Source organism: Haplochromis burtoni, unplaced genomic scaffold (assembly GCF_018398535.1).
Source record: "Haplochromis burtoni strain Fernald_Lab_line unplaced genomic scaffold, NCSU_Asbu1 Contig_644, whole genome shotgun sequence".
In the NCBI taxonomy this organism is placed as follows: Eukaryota; Metazoa; Chordata; class Actinopteri; order Cichliformes; family Cichlidae; genus Haplochromis; species Haplochromis burtoni.
In genome coordinates, this window is record NW_024583005.1 from 227,092 (window position 1) to 235,751 (window position 8,660).

Consider the following 8,660-nt stretch of genomic DNA (forward strand, 5'->3'; position numbering starts at 1 on the left):
AGTGAAATCTCCCGCAGCTTAAACATGTGAGAGGTTGATCGCGCAGAGAATCGCTGAGCTTATGTGAGTGAGTGTGTAAAAGCACTATATATTTTCAGTTCTGCTGAGCCAAATAAGACAGGTCAGGGTGAAGAAGTGACAGCCAAAGAAAAGCTTACCACAAAACGGAGAAGTTATGACAAATCAGACTATAAGGCAAAAAGAAAGTGCAGCTTTATGGTTTCATGGACAAAAGAATTTCTGTGGCTGCAATATGAGAGCTAAATAACCAGGGCTGCACATAAGTGGTCCGCAGGTGCGCATTCGCTGTCAAAATAAAAAACACGCACAAGGGTTAGGGTTAAATTTAAAAACTGTACTTTTGAGTTAAAATATATATTTATAATTTTAATAAATGACAAATTAAAAAGGCATGAACATTTTTTTTGTATCGAAAAAATATCGAACCGTGACACCAAAGTATCGAACCGAACCGAACCGTGAATTTTGTGTATCGTTGCACCCCTAGTAAGTGGGGGACAGAAAAGCTTCTTACAGAAGACGTTACAGGTCTGTGAGAGCCAGAGATTTTCCTTGTTTGAGGTGACCAAATACTTATTTTCCACCCTAATTTACGAATAAATTCTTTACAAATCCTACCATGTGAATTCATGGATTTTTTTTTCACATTCTGTCTCTCACAGTTGAAGTGTACCTCTGGTGCAAATTACTGACCTCTGTCATCATTTTAGGTGGACACCATAAAACACCATACCTACTGTGAAGCATGGGGGTGGAAACATCATGCTATGGGGCTGTTTTTCTGCCAAGGGGACAGGACGACTGATCCGTGTTAAGGACAGAATGAATGGGGCCATGTATCGTGAGATTTTGAGCCAAAACCTCCTTCCATCAGTGAGAACTTTGAAGATGAAACGAGGCTGGGTCTTCCAACATGACAATGATCCAAAACACACCGCCCGGGCAACAAAGGAGTGGCTCCGTAAGAAGCATTTGAAAGTCCTGGAGTGGCCTAGCCAGTCTCCAGACCTCAACCCCATAGAAAATCTGTGGCGGGAGTTGAAAGTCCGTGTTGCTCGGCGACAGCCCCAAAACATCACTGCTCTCGAGAAGATCTGCATGGAGGACTGGGCCAAAATACCAGCTACTGTGTGTGCAAACCTGGTAAAGACCTATAGTAAACGTTTGACCTCTGTTATTGCCAACAAAGGTTATGTTACAAAGTATTGAGTTGTATTTTTGTTATTGACCAAATACTTATTTTCCACCCTGATTTACGAATAAATTCTTTACAAATCCTACCATGTGGATTCATGGATTTTTTTTTTCACATTCTGTCTCTCACAGTTGAAGTGTACCTCTGGTGCAAATTACTGACCTCTGTCATCATTTTAAGTGGGGGAACTTGCACAATCGGTGGCTGACTAAATACTTTTTTGCCCCACTGTATTTTCAGTGACTTAATATTGAGCCGACCGACACATCGTCTTCAAACGCCCGCGGTATTTCACTACTTGGGTTAAACATGATATATAAGTCACTTAGATAAAAATGTTATTGTTTGGCTTTTTCAGTGTTTTATTTGTTCGTGAGTAAATCGGTTTGGCTGAGATTAAAGTTATTAGATTAGATTAAATTAAATTTAACTTTATTAATCCTCGGGGTTTTCACACAGCTGAATAAACGTTAAACAGAAAACCGATTAAACAGAAGTGTGAGACGGTCGAGAGTTTATCAGCGCCCGGTTATATTTTAGATAGCAAGGAGCAGAAGGCAGAGTTTCACTCCACCGAGGGAGCTGTGACGTACTACCCGGCTTTCTTTAGACCGCGAAGGCCGGGTCCTCAGGTGGAAGCAGCCTCTGAATTTGGACACCCCCGCTGTTTCCGGGCCGGCCAATAATAACGGTGACATTTAACGTATTTTATCCGATAAATAAACACTGTAAAATGTATTTATCACCCCAAAACAGCCCTTTTGAATGTCTCCCTAATTCTGAGGTCTCAAGGTTGGCAAGTATGGCCACAACACCTCACTTTTTTGCCACATGTATCGCAAACCACGTCTCAGCTGTTTGTGGAGGTAAAATACGTCCGCACAATTACGCTCAGCCATTGTTGTGAGTGCGCGCCAAGGGGCTGTGAGACATTTATACAGCCGTATTTCGCACATGACTATGAAAGGCGGAAGAGGAAGTAGTTCCTTTGAATGTAGACAATCCGAATGTTATAGTTTCTTTCCACTGTGTTCCTGTTAATGATAAACTACAAATTTACCCTAAATTACTAAAATATCGATATTTTAATGTGAGAATCGATTCTAGAACATAAATGATTGGTATCGGAGGAATCGATATTTCAGGATCATCCATCCCGTTCTTCAGCTGATGCAACTGTTTGCAACCAGTTTTTTTATCTCCCTGTATTTAAAGACGAGGTCGTTCCAAAATTCCTTGCCAAATTGTTTTGCATTTGTCATAGTAATCAGGCTCTCTGGGGTTTGTTTCAGTCCCTAATGAAATTTAAACCTTTGCTAGCATCATTTCTTTCCTTGCCTCTTAATAACATCCAAGTTGGCTTAAGCAAGAAATAGTTGGCTATAGTAAATGATGGTCAAAGTGAGGCTTTGACAAACACTGAAACATCTGATGAAGTTGTGTTTGATTGTGTCAAGACTTTGAAGTGCGCTTATGACCAGCTCCATGGTGGCACCTAGTGGCCACTTTTGGTATCATCACATCTGGATAAAGCGATTCTGTGAAACTGCAACACAAATGAGTGTTGCACAGTTCTTAACAAGACTAATTATTATTCCAGACTATCAGTAATGTCTCCACAACAGGTGCTTTGGAGGAATTGCCAAACAATAAAACAAGAAAGACTGCTTTCTTTCTTGTCACAGCTTGCTTTCTTTAACAGTTTCTGTGCTTCGGCAAATATTATTTTACCCCTGCTGAGTTAATATATGTGAGGTCATTTCAGTTGCTCAGTAATTCAGTGCAAAAACCAGCATATATTAATATATACATATTGATATACCTTCTTTTTGTCAAATTGATTGCTGCTGGCTTAGTAGTCAGGCTAAATGTAGACCAATAGGTTTTGTGGAAGATTTTCTGTATGTCTTTATGGTCATTTATGAGGTCAACGTGATCTGACCTCGATCCAACCAAGTTTGAGCTAAAACACCTCCCGTAGCCACGTTTGTTTTCTATTCAGGGATTCAGCAAGGTACTATAGATGTGCAAAGGTCTGTACAGGCTAGCACCGCACACTATTCCTCAGTGCAGGTCTGGACAAAACTAATCTGTTTTCTCCTTTCTGGTAAAAGATGGTTCCAGTGCAGGGAATAGACACTCACCTGAGATTCTCTCAGCTCCAGACTCTCGCCCTGTTAATCTTAATTCTTGTAAAATAATCCTTTTTGAATCTTTTTGGTAGACCCCCCTTTGTTTTACAAGAAAAATGTCCCCCTCGCGCGCGCACACACGCACGCTCAAACACATCCTCCAACCACACACACCCATATTTTGCTCCATTGCGGTTTATTTCACACCTCAAACATTTAGTAAACAATTAAGCAAATACAAGTAATCTGCAATAAATTACAGGTAGTAATAAAATAAACTACTAACTCTTTTACGCTACGTCCACACCTACACGGGTATTTTTGAAAACGCAGCTGTTTCGTCCACACGTAAACGGCGTTTCGAATCACCGAAAACTGAGATTTTTTAAAACTCCTTTTTTGCGTTTACGTGTGGACGAGGAATACAGAGTTCGTCACGCAAAGTCAAAGGTATGTGCCTTTTTTCACGTCACGCTGTGCGCCACGTTATTGTTTACATGAGATGAATTGCAGAATGGCAGATAGAGACAAAATACTGTTAATCTGACTATCTTCAGTTTTTACACGCTTACATATACACACGCAGTTACTGTCCCTCCATTTAGAAAGGCAGAGGCGTCACGGTGTGATTATTTTACGTGTAGTTGTTTTTTTCCTGTGTAATAATATTCAACATTGCTATCAATACATTTTTCAAAAAATGCCTCTCTGTGCAAAATGGGTTTAAAAACATAAACAACTGTGGGATACTGTTTGTCCGTGATTTAGACAGGGGGAACAAATTGTGGCAGGATCAGCCTGATATTATTTGAATGTCTCCTCATCATGTGAGCCTTGAAGTTTTTTTTTGTAAGAAGAGTAAGACCACAGTGAGGGCATTTCATTTTCATGGACTTTCCACAAACCACAGTTTCATTTAGCACAGAGGGTAGAGCACATGAATGTTCTACCGAAGATTCAGAAAATGGTTTAGATGCTGGAGACAAGACATCGAGAGGGAGATGGGGCTCCACGGAGAGTTCAGTGGGGAGCAGTCCTGAATGCTGACATGACAATAATTGCCTTGCCATATCCCCACGCTGTATGACTGTCATGTTACAGACAGGGCAGTGAAAGTGCACCGGCATATCATTTTGTCTGTAAGAGAGAAAAAAAGAAAAAAAACAACAACATGTAATTTAAATGTAGTTGTATAGAATGCAATCAGTTTATCTAACAATCAGATTGTACATATTAACAAAAATATCCAAGCCATCCTCAATAATGAAAGCAAAATGGTGTGGATCACAAGAGCAGTCAGGAAATGTGGTGAACAAGAAAAAAAAATATTTAATGAAAACACTTTTTTCTCTTGCTGATGAATGCACTTGTAACAGCAGTCTGGCGAGGAAGGAGCGGCTAGCAGGTCCAGCGGGCATGTGGTGTGGAGGTTAGCCGGATAACACGGAGCCAGTCGGTTAAATCCAATAACAGACCTTTATTCGCCGTCAGCAACATTACACTTTATAAGCCAGGTCTCCTCGGCTGTACTCGTCCGAACCTACATGTGCGTGTCACGGGTCTGGGTCCGTTGGACCCAGTATGTGGAGTTTCATGTTTTTGTTATTCCATGTTTGAGGTTATTATGTTTTGGTTTTGGTTTGCATCAGGGATTGTTTTCTTGTTCTCTTGTTGTGTTTATGATGATGGTTATGATGTTTATTATTTGAGGTTCATGTTTAAGGATTTGTTCTCGGTTGTATCTCACGTTTAGTTTAGTTCAGGTTCCATGTGTCATTCTGTCTGTCTCTCAGTGTCAGGTCTGCGTCTTGGTGTGGTGTTCTCATTTCCTGTTCTATTGTGAAGGTCTGGGTCTCATGTAAGTGTGTTCGGTTTTACCTTTGTCTCGTCTTGTTGATTATTCCCAGCTGTTATTGTTCCTTCTGACCCAGATACTAGGTCTATTTCTTCTGGAGCTATTTTTTGTGTCTCCTCTAAAAATAATAAGGATTTCCCTGTCTTGTCCATGGCCATTGCTCCTAAGACTACCTTTGTTGAGCAGATGTTTTGTGCTAATGACTATGTTCATGCTGTTGTTCCCATGCCCGGAGTAGCTGAGCCTAGCACTACGAACATAGGGAATTTAAGCGTCAGAGAAGCTTTCTTGTCTCCGTCAGTTCCTTCAGGGAAAGCAATAAAACTTTCTGAAACTGGTTTTTCTGGCCATATTGTCCCATCCTCACTTTCACCTCAGCCAGCAGCCCAGCTGCCCTCAGTTCAGCCAGCCGCCCAGCTGCCCTCAGTTCAGCCAGCCGCCCAGCTGCCCTCAGTTCAGCCAGCCACTCCACCACCTGTTACAACTTTGCTACCTGTAGCTCAGTTGCCACCAGTTCAGCAGCCTACCCACTCACTCATTCAGCCACCATCCTCACTGTCTCATTCTAAGCAGGGAACACACTTCATCACAACATCTGCTGGTTCTCTTAAGCTGGCCATGTCAGAGACAGTTGCTCCCTCTAGGGCCTCCCCAGAGGCTGGGTGTCAGTCACCAGCCAACTCTGGACCCCTAGAGGTCAAGACGCCAGCGCCAGCAGCCTCACCGGAGAACTCACCAGAACAGTCTCAGCTCTCAGCACCCCCTGAGAGTTCAAGTGAGTTCACCCGTCCGCCTCCGTCCTCTGCTGAGTGTATTGGGGAACACTTTCAGCCGTCCCGCTGCCGTCAGGTTCCGCAGCCGTCCCGCTGCCGTCACCCACGCCTGGTCCGGCCTCCGTGTCTTCACCCACGCCTGGTCCAGCCTCCGCTTCAGCTTCAGCTCCGCCCACGCCGTCGCCTGGTCCAGCATCGTCTTCGTCTGGTCCAGCCTCCGCTTCAGCCTTCTGGTCTAGCCTCCGCTGCAGCTTCAGCCTCATCTGGTCCACTTCAGCTTCAGCTTCGTCTGGTCCTGCCTCGCCTGGTCCTGCGGTTGCCACACCGCCGTCAGAGCCAGCTCGACCCATTCCGCCTCGCCTCTGCTGGCCGTTTTCCGGGCCTATTAGGTGGCATCATGGCCTTCGGGGACGGCCTCCGGAAAGGGTTTGTCGCCGCCGCTGGCATCGCGGCCGCTCTCCGGACCTGCTCAGTGGCTGCCACTGCCTTCCAAGTGGTCGGCCTCCAGAACTGTTTCCACGTCGCCGCCGTTGCCGTGTGCACGGCCGGCCCCCGGAACTGTTTCCATGTCGCCGCCGTTGCCGTGTGCGCGGCCGGCCCCCGGAACTGTTTTCACGTCGCCGCCGTTGCCGTGTGCGCGGCCGGTCCCCTGAATTGTTTGCCCGTCGCCGCCGTTGCTTGTGCGCGGTCGGTCCCCTGAACTGTTTCGGCTCTTGTGTTGTCGACCCCCGGACTTTACTGTGGACTCGTGAATAGTCTTGTTTTGTGTTGACCTGTTTTTGGTTTGTTCTGGACTCTTGTGCTCCTGGTTTTTTGTGTTTCGGGCCCTCCTTCCTGGGCCCCCTCCGCCCGCCCTGGCTTGGTGCTTGTGCTTTTTGTTTGGGGCTGTCGGGAGCCAGCCCTTTGAGGGGGGGTACTGTCACGGGTCTGGGTCCGTTGGACCCAGTATGTGGAGTTTCATGTTTTTGTTATTCCATGTTTGAGGTTATTATGTTTTTGGTTCTCATTTCCTGTTCTATTGTGAAGGTCTGGGTCTCATGTAAGTGTGTTCGGTTTTACCTTTGTCTCGTCTTGTTGATTATTCCCAGCTGTGTCCACCACCTGTGTGTAATTCCCCTGTGATTCTCTGTGTATTTAAGCCATGTCTTCCGTCATTGTAGTTGCTGGTCCGTCTGTGTATTCCACCCTGCTTCATCTGTGTGTTTCCCTGCAGTCAACCATCATCTGTTTCCGCCCGCTCTCATTCATGTCCAGGTTCGTGTTCTATAGTTAGTTTGTTCCCAGTTTAGTTTAGTCATTGCTCCGTTCGCCGTTTGTCCATTTCCTTTTTGTGTTTAATAAACCACCCTCACACCCATACAAGTGCCTGCGTTTGGATCCTCCTTTATTTTCCACACGGCTCATCTCACTCGCCGTGACAGTGCGGGGATATGTACTGCCAGCGCCAGCTTGTCACAACAGTAAGTAAGGTGTTTTCTTGGAGACCCCCCATAGCTACTACAATAGTTGGGCAACTCCCCCTAGTGGTGCTATAACCCAAAAGGTTTGTTACACACTGAACTGTACAATGTGAAAAGCAACATTTAAGTCAACAAAGAGACTGCAGAGGTGCTGAAAAGAAGTGCATATTTATAACTTTAACTATGAGGTATATTTAATATCAACATTAAAGTTTAATGATCCATGCAGGAACGAGACAAAAAAAAAAAAAAGATCCATGCAGGAATGTATTTCCGCCTACTGTGGAGGTCACGTGTTTCTGGTTACTGTGGCGATCCCAATATGGCGCTCCCCAGTGGCTGCAGCCAGACCCTTCTCTTTGTGTGGGCGCCCCGTGCTAGCAGTGTCCAAGCATTGGTGGGTTTTTTTTTCCCCTTTTCATACCACGCCCCCCCTACCATGGCTCTGTGCCTCCCCCTAGGGGGCGGGCCCCACACTTTGGGAAGGTCTGCCTTAACTGGTTATGACACTAAGACCTTGAAATGATAGCTGAGCTTTTTTTTTTTTTTTTTTTTTTAAGACCGGGCACTGAATGGGAAGACCATTGTGGGTGATGGCATCAACACAGTGACAATGTGTTACCATTAGGAAAAAAAAAATCTAAATTTAAGCTGCATATACCCTCATAGTTTCTATCTCACTGTCTGAATACATGTTTTTGCACTTCTGTGGATCTACTAATATGACCAATGCTAATAACACATAACAGCCTGCGGCCTCCAACCTTATCTCCCTCTGTTCTCCAACCTTTCTCCTCCCTCCTCTTCCTGCCTTCATCTGTAATCCTCCTCAGATGAGTGTGGTAAATGGGGGATAAAACAAGCTTCAAATAAAGCCATAAAAATTCAAGTCACATGTTCCCTGAGTGGCTACTGAATGTAGAGTACCACATATCGAGGCAGTTAAACAGATGCTTGCGGATCATGAGGCTATATTTGCTGTAAGCGCTGCATTATGGTCAGCCAGATTAAAATGCATGTCGCGTCTGTGGATGATTACAATCTGCGTCGCTGTGTGAAAAAAACAACAACAAAAAACTCAAAAAACTTCACTGTCCTGTTGAATGTTTCTCAGATCATATTAGGGAAAAACAGAAGTGCAATGACTCCAACCTGCAGGGAGTCTAAGTGTGTGTGTGTGTGTGTGTGTGTGTGCGCGTGTGCGCGCGCGCGCATGCATTTATA